The sequence below is a fragment of the Rattus norvegicus genome, chromosome 6, assembly GCF_036323735.1.
Source record: "Rattus norvegicus strain BN/NHsdMcwi chromosome 6, GRCr8, whole genome shotgun sequence".
Lineage (NCBI taxonomy): Eukaryota > Metazoa > Chordata > Mammalia > Rodentia > Muridae > Rattus > Rattus norvegicus.
Genome location: NC_086024.1, coordinates 67,319,795 through 67,337,660, shown reverse-complemented (window position 1 = coordinate 67,337,660; position 17,866 = coordinate 67,319,795). Strand labels below are relative to the sequence as shown.

The 17,866-nt window shown below is 41.4% G+C and overlaps 1 protein-coding gene across 50 annotated transcripts in view; it reads right to left on the bottom strand.

Moving 5' to 3' along the window:
- Positions 1–17,866, bottom strand: part of Nrcam (neuronal cell adhesion molecule) — a 295,788-nt gene that overhangs the window by 87,850 nt on the left and 190,072 nt on the right. For 5 of the 50 annotated variants that reach the window (XM_063262283.1, XM_063262272.1, XM_063262274.1 and 2 more), the window contains exon 4: positions 2,962–3,050. The exons of the other annotated variants lie outside the window; for them this stretch is intronic. The gene's annotated coding sequence lies outside the window, so the exon portion shown is untranslated. The remainder of the gene's footprint in view (positions 1–2,961; positions 3,051–17,866) is intronic. 50 annotated transcript variants of the gene reach the window in all.

Here is a 17,866-nt window from a genome sequence, read left to right as displayed (position 1 = left end):
CAGCCAGAATACAGCAAATACAGAGGCGAATGCCAGCAGCAAACCACTGAACTGAGAATAGGTCCCCCATTGAAGGAATCAGAGAAAGAACTGGAAGAGCTTGAAGGTGCTCGCGACCCCAAAAGTACAACAATGTCAAGCAACCAGAGCTTCCAGGGACTAAGCCACTACCTAAAGACTATACATGGACTGACCCTGGACTCTGTCCCCATAGGTAGCAATGAATATCCTAGTAAGAGCACCAGTGGAAGGGGAAGCCCTGGGTCCTGCTAAGACTGAACCCCCAGTGAACTAGACTATGCGGGGAGGGTGGCAATGGGGGGAGGTTTGGGAGGGGAACACCCACAAGGAAGGGGAGGGGGGAGGTTGATGTCTGTCCGGAAACCGGGAAAGGGAATAACACTTGAAATGTATATAAGAAATACTCAAGATAATAAAAAAAAAAAATAAATAAATAAATAAAAACAATATGAGGCAAAAACATCTCCAAAACTAAAAAAAAAAAAAAAAGAATTATATTTTAAATTTATCATAATTTTATGGAAAAAATGTCCACTTTCTACCTAAATCTTTAACGGTTTACATCTGTGATGACATACATTTTATTGCACTTATGTGCCATGATCTTAAATCAATACATAAAATCTTGGGAATCATAAAAAAAAAAAAAAAAAAAAGAAGAAAAAATCCCAAGTATTAGAAAAAAAACAAAAAACAAGAAAGTACTTACTTAAAGAAGCATGAATAAATAAAATCTTCACACTATTGGGAGATTTTGAACTATAGTACTGGACACCATGATCTTCCTTCAAAGGCCGAAAGTTAATTGCACTATTAGCCACAAGCTCATCTCCAGTTCATACTCTCTTAGGGCAGGACAAAGAAAGGTCCAGCCCATTCCTGAGTCCTACTAGAGAAAATCACGCACTCCTTCTACATACGTGCTTAAAGGTGACATGCCAAGCACTCAAGGACAGCATTATGTCTCCAGCACTCAATCAAATTGAAAACTCAAATACAGCTACAGAAAACGGAACCTTCCCTCAGTGAAAGGAATGCATTCTGAATCTTACACAAGGAAAAACTGCTTTGTATCCTCATTAGTCCTGTCAATACCCTCTCCACCAGGAGCCACCTGCCTGGTGCTTCACCTTGGAAGATTACAGTCGTTCAACAGTAAGAATCACAGACCAAAACAAAAGTCTTCGTGTAGTGTAATTAGATCAAAAGAAATAAAATCCCAGTGCAAAGTAACACAACAGTTGAACACACGTCAGCTTGAAATTTTCAAAACGTATTTACTATTAGACACTGCAAAGCATGCTTGTAAAAGATCATTGTATTCTCTGACAAGTCTTTTTGATATTTAAAAATCCATCACCTATGCTGTTAAAATGATCGACTATGTATTTTTATAGTTGATAAAGAAAAATCTAAAGTTTTGACAAAAAGACTCACACAAAACCCAACAAAAGTAGTTATCCTGTGGCTTACTTAAGAAGTCTCAGTTTGGGGGCTGGGGAGATGGCTCAGCGGTTAAGAGCACTGTCTGCTCTTTCAGAGGTCCTGAGTTCAAATCCCAGCAACCACATGGTGGTTCACAACCATTTGTAATGAGATCCGATGCCCTATTCTGGTGTGTTGAAGACAGCTACAGTATACTTATATATAATAAATAAATAAATTTTTAAAAAATTAAAAAAAGAAGTTTCAGTTTATAAAAGGAAAATAAAACCTTGATTTCCTCTCAAATGAGAACTGAAGTTATTTTCATTGTTAAGGCAGCTCTACATCAGGACAGGAAGGCCATTTTCTTCTGTGCAGTTGGAATTTTTCTGTATCCAGAGTGGGGAGGTCAATGCTGAGTACACACCTGATCTACATTCTCCAAGCCAGTGAACAAAACAGGGATATGCCTGAATCCCCATGACACACTAGTTACCCATCAGCCCCTGGCCTTTTTGGCTACACAACCACTGAATGTGGAGTTATCCTGACTATTTTCCAGAGTCCAACTCAGGGAGTCATTTGTTACCTTGTAAATTTTTTTTTCTGTAAGCTACCCCTACCCACTCCTGGGCTTTTCCGTCACAGATTTGTATCTGAGGCCCTGAAGAGATTAGAGATAAATCCTCCTCAAAGTCACACTTATGTCGGTACAACCTCAGGTCACATTGAGCTAAGTAAAGCCTATGTGAGGTTGGACCACAGAGACCTTAAAGACAGCAAGGTAAGCTGTGTGAGGCTTTAAAGTGGATATTTATAGTTTCCCTCATATCAAAGGAATCTCACATCAGGGCTCTGAAAAAGGATCAGTAACTAAGATTAAACAGTATCTAAGGAAAGATAAACAATAGCAGATGTCTATTGTTTCTGTGGCTGAAGAAACACCGTAACCAAAGAGCAAGTTAGGGAGGAAAAGGTTTATTTGCTGTTCAGCATTGAAGGAAGTCACAGGAGCTCAAACAGGACAGGAACTTTGGAGGCAGGAGGTGATACAGAGGCCACTGAGCAGTGCTGCTTCCTGGCTGGCTTCCCATGGCTTGCTCACCCTGCTTTCTAATAGAATCCAGGACTACCACCAACCCCGGGTTAGCACCACCCACAAGGGGCCCTCCCCCATTAATAATTAACTAAGAAAATATCTTACAGCTGGATCTTTTGGGGGTATTTTTCTCAATTAGGATCCTTCCCATTCAGGAAACTCTAGTTTGTGTGTCAAACCGACATAAGACTAGCCAGGACAACAGGTGATAGTGTATCCTCATAAAAGCTCAAAATCCTTATTTCTTTAAGTATTGTAACTGACCATCTCATTTTGACACTACTTAAAACAATAGAAAATGGAAAATCAATATAAATATACCAATTTAACCGATGAAGGGAGAAAAATCCAAATCACAATGGCTACTGGTCTAATTTGCTGTCTGTTGCTGTGATAAAACACTCTGTCCGACTCACCTTGGGAAAGGAAAGGATTTATTTGGCTTAAACTTCCAAATCGCAATCAGTCACCAAGGGAAGTCAGGGCAGTAACTCCATGAAGGAACCTGAAGGCAGAAACCATGGATGAAAGGAGCTTGCTACCGTGCTCTCCCCAACACTCTCTGGCTCAGCTAGCTTCCTCATACAGTCCAGGCTCAGCTGCCTAGGGATGATACCGCCCACTGTGAGCTAAGCCCTCCCATACTAAACAGCAGTCAAGAGAGTCCCTTACCAACATGGCAACAGACCTAGCACATATGGACATTTTTGAATTTGAGACTGCCTAACATGACTCTGTCAAATTGACACCTGAGGCCGTCTAGGAGAGCTATATTGTTAAGTGCTTCCCTATGTAGGAACCCCATGTAGGCTCCTTAATACAGCAAGTTGTCCTGTTTTCCCAACAATCCCTCCTAGAAAGTGCTCGAGCTGATGATGACTTAGTGGGTAAAAGTGCTTGCTGCAGAGCCTGACAACCAGACCCACATGGTAGAAGGAAATAATAGACTCCCACAAGTTGTTGTCTTAACCTTTACACATGCGCCACCTCATGCACAGCTTCTTCCCTATCACAATAAATGCAATGAATTTTTACAAATTCTAGCATCCTACTCACTGATAAGGACTTCACTATGCCCGCTGGTAAGCAGCTGCTGAGGACACACACACACACACACACACACACACACACACACACACTACTATATGAAGTGTCAGACCTACGTAGTTGGTTCTTATAAAAAGGTCTATTCATTGTACTCAGTCATATCGTGTATGAATCAAGCCTCTTTCTTCCTTCCACATATGATTACTCTGCAACTAGTCTGTAAGTAAGCTTGATGGATGGAGTCTTACTATGTACAAAGGGTTTTCACATGGCTATTCACAGTACTCTATCAGGGGTGCCTCTACACTGTTTTCTACATAACCAGGGATTCCCCAAATTATACCACACGACAGCCCTGGCCTATTAAAAGAATAACAAGTTAAGATAATAGAGAAGAGAGAGTCTTTAAAAGGTTAATTTGGGGGCTGGAGAGATGGCTCAGTGGTCAAGAGCACTGACTGCTCTTCCAGAGGTCCTGAGTTCAAATCCCAGCAACCACATGGTGGCTCACGACCATCTGTAATGAGATCTAATGCCTTCTCCTAGTGTGTCTGGGCAGGTGTACTTAAAGGAAGAAAGAAAAAAAGAAAGAAAGAAAGGCTAATTTTATATATGGGTAGGTAAAGGCAGGGGGTCGAGAGTTCGAGACCAGCATGGACTACAAAGCAAGATCTTGATTTCAAAACTGCAACAATAACAATAACAGAGGTCATTCTGTAACAGGTAGTAAAAATCAACTAGGGCAAAATAAAGAGCCAACAGCCAAGCTTCCCCATCAGGAAGTAGTGACAATTGCCTAGTTTCACAAATACTCTAAAAGATATTTCATATCTCAATAGAAAAAATCCATTGCCTTATAGTGCTTTAGATTTAGAAAGTTAATCAAGCTTTTGAGTCAGGATGTTAGAGCATCAGAACTACCGAAGTCTTTTGGTAAAATCTGGTTATTTGTAATACATAATATCATATGGACATCAACTATTTTCTCAGCACAGTCATGGCAGGAAAAGAAAGAACATATATGAGCCCACGATATGAAGGAGAGATGGATGTAGGGAAACGCATAAGACACAGTTAATACAAAGTTCACATGCACAAGGCCAGTGGCAACTGAGGCAAGGAGCGCACCTGTTCCATGATTGTCTAACCAGGCATTTACCAGACGCTGTTCAGACTTCTTCTGGGTGACAGAGCTGACAGTAAGAGTAAGGTGGATGGCGTAGAAGAGAAAAAGGGGTTCTTTGAAAAGGAAGAGGCACACCCTTCTTGACCCACAGGAGACTACTCCATTTGCAACGTCTGCCGATTTGTCTCCTATAACTACTCCACTCCCACCATGTGCCCAAGCCTGACCAAGGCTAAAGGAATCAGAGTGGGTGTCTGCACAAAGGTCAGTGATGTATAAAGGCTATGAGATGACTTGGTGACTTGAAAGGGAATTAAGAGTGACCAACTAAATACCAACACATTCCTTTCCGGGGGAAGGGTGACTAGGAGACAGAAAGAAAGAGTGAGGCAGCAGTTTGGAGCAAGAACAAAGGTCTTACAGACAGCTATGTGAGCAGCCATGAGTAAGCGGATGAGAGATGAGGTATTAAACGCAGAATGAACACGGGGTCAGCCAAGAGCTGTGGGAGCAGAAACAGGTTCTTGTGACCATGGTGCTGACAGGACATTTGACAGATGATAAGCACCTGTCACCCTTGTATGGCTGTGCTAACCAGGATAGAGCCCAAACACTGCTCTAGAACTCTATGAGGTTTGGCAGAATTGGACTTTGATTAAGATGTCTTCTCCTCTCTTTTCCACCCTGACCTTTACAACAAACATGGAAAGAAGGTAGAATGTCACATCGATAGCCTCTGGGGAAGCACTGTTCCCTGCCATCCCTACTACTACACAATTCCCTTTTACAGTAACTCTGGGCTTGGCTATATGATATGCTTTGACATCAAAATTCTGGCAGGTATCATAGGAGCAGGGGTGTGATGAGCAGTGCCCTCTGGGAAATAGGAACTAAACTAATGATGATTGAAGGGCCGTGGAAAGAGACCTTGGGAGGAGAAAAACCATCATTTGAGGCTTTCTGGCCTCAGCTGAAAGCAAGAGAGTTAACGATTTGTCAAACCACATACAACAGCCTCCCTGCCGAGACCGCAGAATGACAGGAAGCGGTAAACTGCCTTTTATCATAGGATTTTGATGTGGTTTGTTATACACCCACAGATATCTTCAGCGATGGATGAAGACAAGTTAGGGTATTTTTCCAACCAGAAAAGCCCCAACACAGAGTAGGAAAACTGACAGGCCAAAACCACTGGCACCTTTCCAAGATCACAGCTGTAAACACAGGAACTCAAGCTGACCAAATTGTCTTGTAACAGATTTTTCCCCCCTGAAACTGACATAGCTTTTTCGATTTTTAGAAGCGATTGTTCTTTGTATATATTAGTGCACCCTAAAGCCATACTCGGGCTGTGCTTCTCACAGGCATCTGTAGTCAGCAGCAATACGCAAACAACAATTAACAATGGCATTGGTTTACCGTAAGTTTCTTACTAAAGTGATTGTATATTGTGCCCAATTTGCTGTCTTAGGCATTACATCAATTTATTCCTAATGTAGAAAAGCAAAAATGAAGCTAGAAACAGGTCGAGGGGCTTCAGTACTGTTGACTTCTCCCCCTTTCCTGTCTCCAGGAACCACAGCAGTGTTACTGATGGAGCTCAGCCTGGCCCTAGCTTTCTCGAACTCTAAGCAAACAGTAGCCAGAAAGGGGGGTGGTGAGAAAGAAAAATAGACAAGCCATAGAAACAGGCTTTTGCCTTCATCACTGGGTCAATCTGCCAAATACAAATGTCAAAGTTCCTTTTTTTAAAAAAAAAATGGAAATTGGAAAACTGCTCTAATAGTGAAGTCTAAAAAACATGTCAATTTACTTCTGATTACTAGCATTGACCGTGAGGCATTTAGAAAGCTTTCTAGTGACTAAAACAAGCTGAGACCCTGCTTACCTTCCTGTCAACTGGAATTTCTTTGAATAGCATTGATAAGGTGTAAGGGTCAGATGTAGGTTATTAAAACCTTAGCAAGAATGCTGACATTAGTATTATTGGTGAATGATGCCTTATCTTTTAGTCAAGCAAACAACACGTGTCAAAATAGCAGACATTTAATAATACAAAAAGTATGTTTGGAGTGCTTTCAAGGTTGTTCTTTGGAAAAAGAGAAAAAAGATGTCAGGTTTCTAAGATAAGCCCTGTTACTGTTGCTGGAATAAAACTTTTAAGGCAAGGATGTGTCACTCGGGACAGTATCTCAGTATGTGCATATTTCCTAACAGTACCAAGCAGGAAGGACAGGAGGTGAGGTAACCTATGCTGCCATGAAGAATTAACCTAGCATCTCAGCGCTTAACACAATATAATTTATGTCTCTCCTGTACTAATGTCCAGAGAACGTGTGGGGTCTTTTCCTCCAGCCCCACTGAAGAGCCCACTTTTTGATGCTGCCATCTCAACAAACAGCCTCCAGAGTCTCTATGTCTTACCTTCCTCTACTCAGAAGCAACTCACTTTTTTGGTTGCCATTGATTGACTAGACATAGTCAGTGATCCCAGTTTTCGAGAGTCAGAAAAGCATCAGGGTACATGAGGAGTATTTAGTGGGCACTAATGTTCCTATCGCTGAGAGCAGACTCTATTTCCTGTCATCCAGAATTGCTTTAAGAAAGAATCTTAGAATTACTATTCATCAGGATTGGCATTGTGTTGCTCTATCTCTGTGATAAGTCATGGAGACAAAGGTTGGGTGAGCCTGACTGACGATGGTGTGGGTGATGGTAGGCTCAAGTCACCGCCTTTATCTCCTTCCAAACTACATTTCTGAATTCATTCTCCTATAATTTGACCTTCCTTTAAACATGGGGCTAGAGATGGAGGCAAAGCCCCAGATTTACCAAAACCCAACAGACATCATTTTTACCCCTGCACAGCCTTTTGTAATTCTCACAGCAACATTTCAAAATAAATCGCACTAAGGTCCCCAAGCCATGTATAATCGCAACAGAGCCATGAAAGTGAAGGACAGAGGCTGACAAGACATGAAGAATTGCATTTTCCACTTGTTATCAGTGTCGAGAAAGTTGTATTAACATAAACCCCAGAGCTGGAAATTGTTCTTTGCAACCAGAAGCTATTTCATATTAAGTACAAATCTCAGTTTCTAGCTGATACACAGTAAATATCATACAGGATTCATCAGTAGATCCGGGAAGGAATACATGACATATTTCACTCCTCATACATTTCATTTTCTTCAAACAGACCACATAAAAATCAGAATATATTTTAAAAGAGAAAAAGCAAACCAACGATCATTCATTTGTTTGAAAGGAAAATGTATCAAATCTATGCCAAAGAGAAAGTGTACCCCAAAGGTTTTAATGCAGTTCAGTTTCCAGGAAGCTCCACATAGAAGGCCATGCTCTCTACAGAACATAAGCATATAAAATCATGCATGTTGGAAATTACATTTTCTGTAATATGAGAGTTAACTAATCTTTAAACACTTTGACTAAGCTTTGGAATATTCTTCTGTCTGTACTGAAAGACTAATGTGCCAGGAATCCCTTTTCCTGAAACCATCTACACAGACTCCACAGAAATGTATTATATTGCAAAGTGTGAGACAGCATCCAGGAAGCAGGTAGCAAAAGCATCAGGAAGAACACATTCCTTTCCCACTCTCCTGTGCAAGAATCAGGGTGAAAGAGATTTTGGGTTAGACTGAAGTTGATGGATGGCATTAAGCCAAGGATTACTGTGTCCTTGGTTTTCCCCAGCTTGAATTTTTATATAATTTTTTTTGTGGGCAAAATGAGCATTTGTATTCTAAAACTAAATATACTTATTCTTTTGAACATGGGAAGAAGGGAGAATGAGAAGAAAGGATTGGGGAGAAAAATAGGGCAAAACTAATATTTTAGATGGAATAGGTTATATTATGATTTTTACTCTTTTCCCTTATACACACACACACACACACACACACACACACACACACACACACACACAAAACTGAGTTGAAAATCCAAATTATAGAAAAATATATTCTTTAAGCATATTCAAGGTGGTGTCAGAAACATTTCAGTGACAACATGGAGTTGGAAGACCCTTTTCCCTTTGTTCTGAAGCCAAGGAAACCTGCTCCCAGCGTGACTACCTACTGAGATACCATAGCTGATGGAGAAAATCAAATCAAAACAAACAACAAACCACAAGACCAGAAACTGAGCAAAAGGAGCCAAGCATCACACTGCTTTAGGTCACTGCTTATCGCATGTGGGCACAGAAGTGAAGGAGAAATGGGTGTCAGGTGTGTATTCGTACCCACAAAGGAAGAGATGCTGACACTAGGGTACATCAGCTCCTGCCAAGTTCTGAAGGAGACAGGTGGATCTAGGGCTCTCAAAAGGCACTCGTTTCTCAGTCTACACATAGGTCATTGGATTTGTGTTCAGTGGGTGACAGTTGCAGAGGCCACCACACCTGGGAGCAAAAGCAACTCCAACACCCGGAAAAGCATTCACCTGAATTTGAAACTGTGAAGTCTGGATAAAAACAAAGTTCTGATACACAGCAAGACCAAGAATGACATTTCAAACCAAGAAACCTGGAAGAGAGAAGACAGCCACATCCCTAAAACTGAAGGGAACTTAGTGCAGTTTGCCAGCTGGTACAGTAGCTTCTCCAGAATGGCAGAGGAACTGGCCTACAATCCAGCCTTTGCCTGTGAGTGGGCTCAGGATGAAGAGTAAGGACCCCTGGATACACCTCTCTAGAATGAAGTAGGTTCTAATACATCTAATTAGTCCAGCTAAGGGAGGCTTTATAAGTTAGGTTTCTGTCTCCATTGAGAACTTTAAAAAATAGCATTCTCAGTGTTAGATTTAGGCAATAATTACTGATCTCTAATTCTCTCTGTAAGCCTTCAGAGAAGCATTTTTTTCTTGGCCTATTAGAAAGCCTAATACGCTCCAGGAAATGTCTCAGCAGAGTTATTAATACTACATAGTACATCAGTGGTAATTTCTGATTATTATCAAAGTTGATTGTAAGAACAGACTATATAGCGGTTGGGGATTTAGCTCAGTGGTAGAGCGCTTGCCTAGCATGCACCAGGCCCTGGGTTCGGTCCCCAGCTCCGAAAAAAGAAAAAAAAAAGAACAGACTATATAAATTCCTAGTTTATATCTTAAAATATTGAACTAATTCATGAGACCATAGTTTTTATATAGAGAATTTCCAAATTGGACTTAGGACAAACAAGAAACAAAACAACGATGTTTGAAAGATAAAGTTTTGTATTAAATTAAGAGAAAAAGTTTGGATGGGAACAAGCTACTCTCCACACATTTTTTTGACTTGTGTTCAATAGGGCATCATAAGTAGTACAAACCTCTACAGTGGTTGCTGAAATTTTTAGATGGACGGCAAGGTTCTAAAATGGAGGGAAATGTGCCAGGTCCATACAGAGGCAGAGGAGCAGGGATGACTGAGGAACTGTGGCATTGCTAAGATGACTGTGCATAGAGGGAATTCTTAGCATTACTTAGAAGCTTGAACATGGCATCCTTAGAACAACATCCAAGTGTACTCAGAGTTCTTCGTGAGATGTTGTATTAGAAACATGCATTACAATGCCCACAAAGTTTTAAATGGCAGGATTCCAGTGTTCGTTTGCCATAATCCATACCTCCAAAATACCCCGTTCTAGGCTTGCCAGGGTGAATGGAGCTTTTTGAGAAGGTGGCATATATGAAATGGTGTGTTGAATGTCCCCCAGGCCCCTGCAGAAGGAGCTCAGCATTACAGAATATGAAGCAGGTGTCCAGTTCTGCTAAAGAAAGAGAGGACTTAGAGAGCACGGAACAGTAATAAGAATATCCTGGCAGGGAAGTAGGTCGCTATTGAATAGCCAAGGTTTCTACAGAAGCCTAAGATCTGTCTCTGACAAGTATCCAGACACAAATGACACACGAAGGTGGAGAAATAGGGCAGAGCTGCTGAAGGCTGCCCTGCTGAGAGGAAATTGAAATGCTGTATTAATGAGTTTTAATTTAATTATGGCATTAGATGAATTTCAAAGTCCAAGACTGGGCATGGTGAGGTAAAGGCTGTCCTTTCAAAAGGAGCGTGCGGGGTGGGCTAGGCAGGGATTTTTAGAGGGCTCAATGAAATTCAGCTCACTCGTCTAGCAATCAGCTCTGCACAGCTCAATGACTGCCCTAGGGGTGGATGAGCGGGGAGAGGACTGCGCAAATGGGGAGGAGGGAATGACTTTTAGGTGCTCAGCAGCACTGCTGACATAAGACTGCTGGGGCCCCTATCACAATAATTTAAAATGGCAAGACTACACCCAGCCTCCCAGCACCTTTCTTTACCGTAGCCATGTATGCATGAGCTAACATAGACTGCCAAGTTCCCTGTTGTGGCATTACCTTAGAGAATAAAGCACAACCAACAATATTCAGGGTTGGTAAAAATACTGAAAAAGTGGAATTCTCACACATTCTTATAGTTATATATAAAAAGATAGCTACTTTGGGGAAAGCCTGATATTTTCTAAAAAGTTAAAGATTTATTTTCCAAATTATCTGGCAGTTCCATTCTCCAGAATATAGCCAAGAGTTGTGAAATCAGGAGCTGGAGAGATGGGTCAGCAGTTAAGAGCCCTGGTTACTTTTGCAGAGGACCTAGGTTCAGTTCCCTGCACCTACATGAAGGCTCATAAGCCTTTATAATTTTAGTTCCAGGGAATCTGACACCCTCTTCTGGCCTCCACAGATACCTGGTATGTATGTGGTGCACAAACATATATGGAGGCAAAACATTCATACATAAAATACAAATTAGTAAATCTCTTTTAAGTCATGAAAACATATAGCTACAGAAAATCTTGTAGGCTCATGCATATCGACTTAGTTGTAATAATCAAAAGTTAGAAAAGAATTCAAGTATCAAAGGGAAAACAAAATAAAGTATATTTTTTATAATGGAATGCTACTCAACATAAGAAGAATGACCCACTGAAACATGCACGGCCCATGTCATGGGTAAAGACCACAAAGCTACCCTAAAAGAAGTTCAATAGATAGGACCCATGACTCTCTTACGTGAGGCTTTGAGGATAAGACGTACACAAAGTGAAACAGTGGAATGGCTGCCGTGATCAGGCAGGAGGAAACTTGTCAGCCAACGGCTGCATTTTGTATCTAAATGGTGCTGATACATGCAGAGCGGTATGAAAACCCACTGAACTATACTGATACGAAAAAAATGTGGGTGTGTAAACTATATCTCAGGAAAGCTGTAACATTTAAAAAGAACAACCTCAACACCCCTAATGTTTCAATCAAGACACTCCCCAGAGGACACTGCTCTATGTCCCATAGCGAATGTTTTCATGCCACACACTCAGCTGTGTGCCAGGAGAAGTTAACACATATTTTCTCAAAGAAAACCAGGCCCCCCGAAGGACATAACAGGTGATATGTTAGCACGTAACTCTGAATAGTTCACTGGCAGAGATGCTAAGAGAGGAACCTTTTCAGAAGAAAATAAATAACTCCAAAAAGAAATTACATTTGTTATGTGTATTAAACGGCCTCTTTTGCAATTTAAAAATAGTCTCCTTCAAATAACCCTATTAAAAAATGGGGTTCAGAGCTAAACAAAGAATTCACAGCTGAAGAATGCTGAATGGCTGAGAAACACCTAAAGAAATGTTCAACATCTTTAGTCATAAGGGAAATGCAAGTCAAAACAACCCTGAGATTTCACCTCACACCAGTGAGAATGGTTAAGATCAAAAACTCAGGTGACAGCAAATGCTGGCGAGGATGTGGAGAAAGAGAAACACTCCTCCATTGTTGGTGGGATTGCAGACTGGTACAACCATTCTGGAAATCAGTCTGGAGGTTCCTCAGAAAATTGGACATTGAACTGCCTGAGGATCCAGCTATACCTCTCTTGGGCATATACCCACAAGATGCCCCAACATATAACAAAGACACATGCTCCACTATGTTCATAGCAGCCTTATTTATAATAGCCAGAAGCTGGAAAGAACCCAGATGCCCTTCAACAAAGGAATGGATACAGAAAATGTGGTACATCTACACAATGGAATACTACTCGGCTATCAAAAACAATGCCTTTATGAATTTCACAGGCAAATGGTTGGATCTGGAAAATATCATCCTGAGTGAGGTAACCCAATCACAGGAAAACACACATGGTATGCACTTATTGATAAGTGGCTATTAGCCCAAATGCTTGAATTACCCTAGATGCCTAGAACACATGAAACTCAAGAAGGATGATCAAAATGTGAATGCTTCACTACTTCTTTAAAAGGGAAACAAGAATACCCTTGGCAGGGAATAGAGAGGCAAAGATTAAAACAGAGACTGAAGGAACACCCATTCAGAGCCTGCCCCACATGTGGTCCATACATATACAGCCACCCAATTAGACAAGATGGATGAAGCAAAGAAGTGCAGGCAGACAGGAACTGGATGTAGATCGCTCCTGAGAGACACAGCCAGAATACAGCAAATACAGAGGCGAATGCCAGCAGCAAACCACTGAACTGAGAACAGGACCCCCATTGAAGGAATCAGAGAAAGAACTGGAAGAGCTTGAAGGGGCTCGAGACCCCATATGTACAACAATGCCAAGCAACCAGAGCTTCCAGGGACTAAGCCACTACCTAATGACTATACATGGACTGACCCTGGACTCTGACCTCATAGGTAGTATTGAATATCCTAGTAAGATCACCAGTGTAAGGGTAAGCCCTGAGTCCTGCTAAGACTGAACCCCCAGTGAACGTGATTGTTGGGGGGAGGGCGGCAATGGGGGGAGGATGGGGAGGGGAACACCCATAAAGAAGGGGAGAGGGAGGGGTTAGGGGGATGTTGGCCCGGAAACCGGAAAGGGAATGACACTCGAAATGTAAATAAGAAATACTCAAGTTAATAATAAAAAAAAAATAGTCTCCTTAATAAGAATTCATGACCAATTCAACTTTTCTCAAAGTGATTTTTATGATAGATCAGGCTTCACCTCTATATGTCATTATTTGGTTTTGTTTCACATTCGCTTGCAGTTCATCAGAGACTCGTACATAGTAAGCAGAGAGGACCTATTTCATCAGTGCCTCAGATGAGAGCATTTATCCCTTCGCTTCATCACATGCCATGACTTCTCCTTGTCTTCGGATCTTCTCATAGGCTGAGGATTATAAATACTTTCAAAATCAAGCCCCGTTTACTTCTATCTTATTAAAGAAAAAGCAAGACATCAAAAGTAGAGATTAGAAAAACAAAGTATAAAATTGGCATGCAGTTTCTGAGAAACCCATTTTCTACTGAGAGGAGAAGGTTTCCAGATTACTTCCTTGGTGAGCACCATCAACTCTAGACTGCAAAATGCTCAGAGCAGTACAAAACGGGATGGCAATAAGCAATACCCTCACCTTCTGTACTTTCTCCAAATTATCCCCTTTACTCCTGCTCTAGGAGCCATGCCTATCTCCCCTCTGCAACCCTGCCCTTTTCTGAAACCTCCGGGTACTCTCTTATCTCCTTCTCTTTCTAGGTCCTGTGAAATATCCTTTATTATTTTTTATTATTTCTTTCAGGGAATTCACTTTGTTTTGACATTACATTCTCCTCTGAGATAATCCTCATTAAAAGTAGTCTTACCTTTATTAGCATAAGCTCCAATATTTTTTTAAACTCATAATGACAACATTTAATTGGGGCTGGCTTACAGGTTCAGAGATTCCGTTCATTATCATCAAGGTGGGAATGTGGCAACATACAGGCAGGCATGATGCAGGAGAAGCTGAGAGCTCTACGTCTTCATCTGAAGGCCTCTAGGAAAAGAGTGGCTTCCTTGTGGTTAGGAGGAGAGTCTTAAGGCCCACTCCCACAGTGACTTCCTCCAACAAGGCCACACTTCCTAACAGTGCCACTCCCTAGGCCAAGAATTTTCAAACCACCACATTCCACTCCCTGGCCTCCCATAGGCTTGTTCAAACACATAAGTCTATGGGGTCATATCTAGCCATAGCATAATAAAAAATACATTTAATCCAACTTCCAAAGTCTCCAGTCTATAGCAGTATCAACAATGTTAAAAGTCCGAGGTTCAAAGTTCTTCTGAGATCCGTCCAATCACTTAACTGTAATCCCTAAAGTAAAACAAGAAACCAGCTGGGCGAACTCCAAACTCTGCATCTCCGTGTCTGACGTCAAAGCAGCCTTCAGATCTCTGATTCTTTCATTTTTGTTGACTGCAACAAACTTCTTTCTCCTGGGCTGGTTCCACTCCCTGTTAGCAGCTCTTCTCAGCAGAAAACTCATGTCTCTGGCATCTTTAATATCTTGGGGTCTCCAAGTGAACTTCAACTTCACAACTTCTTGTTCCAATGTCTGGGATCTTCTGGGATCCTCCATAGGACTGCTGTGATGTCTCCAGCTCTGCCCTCTGTAACACTCTAGGCTCTGGTTGAGTCCACTCTATTGTTGCTGCTGTTCTTGGTGATCATCCGATGGTACTGGCATCTCCAATAAACTGGTCTTCTGCTAAAACTAGGCTTCACTAATAGCCTCTCCTAGGCTCTCTTCATGATACCAAATCTCAACTTCTTTGCATGACCCCTTCAGTCCTGGGCTGTCAACTGCAACTGAGGCTGCACCTTCGCCAATAGCCTTCCCTGGCCTCTCACACTGCCAAGCCTCAGATGCTCTTCATGACCCTTTCATACCTTCAAAACCAGTACCACCTGGGTGATTCTTATACATTACCAAGTCCAGCTGAAGCACAATATACAATCTTGGCTATCTCAGGAACACAGCTTCTTTGTGATCTGAGAAAACACTTCCCATATTTCACCTCAGTGATGCTGGTTTCTTTTAATCACCTCTAATTTTTCTCCAGCTAACCAGCATCAATTGTCCCAGTAATCCTTTCAATTCTTGACTCTAAAGCCAGAACCACACGACCTAAACTGTTCAGTTCTGCTGCTTGCTGGAGCTGGAACATGGCTCCCCTTATTCTATTACCAGATGTCTATTTTCTAACTGTCTCACTGCCTAAGCTTGGCTGTCCTGAAACTTGCTCTGTAGACTGACCTTGAACTCAGAGATCTGTATGGCTCTGTGTCCTTCACCCAGAATTTGCTCTATCCCAAGGCTGGCTTTGAACTCAGAGATCTGCTTGGCTTTCTCTTCTGAGATTATATGTGTGTACCACAAGGCCTGGACCTAACCTTTTCATGGCCATTGTTCCTTAAGATCCAGATAAAAAGCCTGTGTCTTCCAGCTTCAAGGTCTGGATTACAAGTTTTCCCTCCATTTCTGAATTGTCATTCATTGAAGATTAAAAGTCCAAACTATTCCTCATTCAAAGTTTCAGATATTCAGTCCATTATCAAGGCAGGAGCGTAGCAGCATCCAGGTTTCACAGTGGAGGAGGAGTTGGGAGTTCTACATCTTCATCTGAAGGCCAGTAAGAGAAGACTGGCTCTCACATGGTTAGGAAGAGAGTCTCCAAGGTCCAAATTTTATACATGGCTCCTCCTGGTCACATGTTCACTCCATTGCCACTCTGGGTTGTGCATTTCTTGCTACCAATGGTTTCTTTGGAAGTGACAATACAAAGACTTTTCTGGGTAGGAGATGCAAGTTGTACATGTATAAGGTTTCATGGAGCTCACTCAACACTGACCAAGGTACAGAAAAGCCAAGATAGTGAAGTGGTACATAAAAAAAGGCATGACTCAAGACTGTCAGAACACAGTCCAGGAATGGAACTATGTGACGAGAATTCTGAGTATTTGTGAGAACCCTTCAAGAAAATGAGACATGAATTTTGTGACCCCAGTCTCTTCAGAAACACAGATTATTCTTGGAATGTGTTTTTGTGCTCCTTCCAGGTTTAGGGAACATGAGTGAGTTTATTTCATATTACACATTGCCTGCTGATGTTATTAAATTAAATGTTTAAACTTGTCCTTTATATGCTTCTATGGAAAAACTTGTCTTTGCCACTGTGGCTTATTCTCATAAGAAGGTCATTTGTGTGATTTCTCCAAACCTACAGAGTATAAATTGATGCTCTGAATAAAGTTCTCTATTGCATGAGACTTTTGTTTGCCTCCTTTATCACCTCCACTCTTCCAGGTTCCACTGCCTCTAGAGCAGTGACACAGGAGAAATAAAATAACTTTGCAAATTGTCTAGCAGGACTTGGATACCTGAGAGAGCGGTATTTATAATGTTCTCATGATTAAATTCTAGCAAGATTCTAGGAACACAGTAAGCATTATTAAAACCAACTGGTTGATAGCTCAGAGACATATGACCTACCCAATAAGGTGCTAGGTTCCCAAAGAGTGTCTACGATAAAGAAGTGAGCGTGAAGATGGTAAGGAGAACTTCTGCATAGAGAAGAATTTGATTCGATCTGCTATATAATTTTGATTCCCTACATGCTATCTTTTGAGTCTTTATACGTTTCAACGCACCACTTCAAAACTTTCTTACTACTTATTTTAACGATAGCAGCAAGGTACTGCCTCACAAGTTTGAATATCTTTGCATAGATGTACCTAGACAACAACTTCACCTTGTCACTCATAATATATAGACTCCTTGCATTCAGCACCACAGTTCTGGAATCCATTCCGGCTAGTATCTTTTTACTCTGGTATTGACTATTGAACCTAAGGCCTTGCATTTGCCTATGCATATGTCTGAACTATGACATCAGTACTTAGAATACATTTAGCACCTAAACATGCATAACCTGCTAATGTAGATGGGTTTAGAGCTTTGAATGTCCCTGGAGATGGTGGATAACTAAATCTCTATTTCGTTCCATGACAGACTGTTTTGAGAGCATTGTGAATCACTCATGTGTCCTTATGTTCATAAGAGCCAAGGTAATAATGCATCCTATTGTTGGCTTTCCCTTACTCTGTTTCTCTTCTCTGCTCCCCATTACTGCTCCTGAACTCATATTTCCAAACTACTGGTAAATGAAGCTTGGTTTCTGGCTCATCCCTTAGGGTACTCTGTGCTAAGACAAATGGGTGGTAGTATTAGATTAAATTAGCAAAAGTTCATTCTGTAACTATGTTCTAAGGGGACAGCACCTATTACTGAGCTTGTCTCCCCTATTCAAAGACTCCTCAACTAAA